This window comes from Ranitomeya imitator, chromosome 2 (assembly GCF_032444005.1).
Source record: "Ranitomeya imitator isolate aRanImi1 chromosome 2, aRanImi1.pri, whole genome shotgun sequence".
Lineage (NCBI taxonomy): Eukaryota > Metazoa > Chordata > Amphibia > Anura > Dendrobatidae > Ranitomeya > Ranitomeya imitator.
Genome location: NC_091283.1, coordinates 420257383 through 420259214, shown reverse-complemented (window position 1 = coordinate 420259214; position 1832 = coordinate 420257383). Strand labels below are relative to the sequence as shown.

General features: G+C 43.3%; 1 pseudogene; it reads right to left on the bottom strand.

Moving 5' to 3' along the window:
- Positions 1–1198: 1198 nt before the first annotated feature.
- LOC138668122 (U2 spliceosomal RNA) lies at positions 1199–1411 on the bottom strand (annotated as a pseudogene).
- Between the last annotated feature and the right edge of the window lie 421 nt (positions 1412–1832).

Here is a 1832-nt window from a genome sequence, read left to right as displayed (position 1 = left end):
AAGCCACTGCACTTGATCTTAGCCAAAAGGCCGAGAAGCGATAGCCTGAAATGGTTTGCCACTCCGGACGCCCCATGGCCTACAACCAGGACCCACTGTGGAGAGAGCCCAAAAGATGATTGCCCAGGGGAAGACATTTTTTTTCTAAACTCTGGATGCCTTCTCAAATGGCAGTTCTGGTGTGTGTGGGGGTGTGTGGGGGGTGTGTGGGGGTGTGTGGGGGTGTGTTCAAGTTGGGCCCAACGCGTTTTTAAAAAATCTGCCTAACTCCGCCTAATCTGCATAACTCCGCCTGATCTGCATAACTCCGCCCATCTGAACACACCCTCCATCCCTTTGGCGCTCCAGAGTGCAACTATTAGTGCAAGTCTGCAAATTGCCCCTTTAAAAAAAGACAATCCCCCAACCATGTGGTCTGCTGCTGTTCCAGCAGCAGACTGAAGACGGCGCCATTTTTCTCTGCCTTAGATAAGTCCAGAGCCCATTGTGACACGTGAGAGTTCCGGAGTCAATGGCTGAAGGCCCCATTGTGACAGCAGCAGGTGAAGGTTCCGTGCACAGATTCTATCTACTGCAGGCAGGCAGCAGCAGCGCACCCAGTTGGTCAAAAGCATTAGAATACTACTCACACAGTACAAGACAAAATAGACAAGACTAGCACATTCAAGATCATCACAGACACCATTTTTCCTTCTTTATTGAAATACATATCATACGCCACAGAATTAAAAGTCAGTAGTGGTCCACAAGAGGGAGCCAATGTTTTACAAAGGAATTTGTGCATGCGGTCACAAATGTAGTATGTATGGCCGAACTACTCGTAGGATACTTCAATTTAAACACTTCATGCTGACAGACAGCAGGCAGGGGCCTAATTTTGTAGATGGCACAATATATTAGCAACACTGTTACAAAGGCCTCATTCGGGCCTATATCTTAACACACCTGTTGCAACCAGCAAAGATTGCTTGATTGATTGCTTGATTGATTGCATATTGGATGCAATCCAATGCTGAACATGCACAGGTGAAAGCAAGGCACAGGAAATGTTGCAAACGGTCCAGTGAAATTGAGCAAATTGCTACATTTGCCACCTGAAACGTGCTTCTTTGACCCTGAAAAGAATTCTCAGAAAGTGTTAAATGACAACTTGCTGGGCTGATTTCAATTCAATCTGTTTTTGGAAACCGGATCAGAGAAGGGGTGCACTGTTCCCGGAGATACTGCAATAACGGGTCAATGCGTGGAGTGGACAGAGCAAGCTCCATTTCCAGCTCCCTGTTCTAAAAATCCATTTAATATATGGTCCCCAAATAGGGGACGTATCAGATATTAAACTGATAAGAACAGATTTTTTTTTTTTTTTTTTTTTTTTCCCTCAGATGGGGAATTTCACGGTCTAGAAAACCATAACCGAAGAAACATACCCAAACAGCTGTGTCAAAATTAAAACACAAAAAGCCGTTCCCATCATCATCGGAAAATTCTTTTTTCAAAATACATATTTACATAACAAGAAAACAATCAAGAAGTATTAACAAAATATCTCCACTTCTTTACCTTCCAAATCCCCTCTGCATCAAACTCCCCTCTCCTCTTCACCTCCCACAAATAACAAACATACAATTTCCCCAAAATCACCCTTACACAATCCTTAACTAAAATATTCTTCCTCTTGAAAACATACACATTCCTTACATCCCACAACACTTCCTTTATACATGCAAGCATCAACCACAACACTCTTCCTCTCTCCCCATCACACATTCCCAAACCAAACATAAACACCTCAAAAGATAACAAACTCACACCACCCAATTCTTTACATAAAG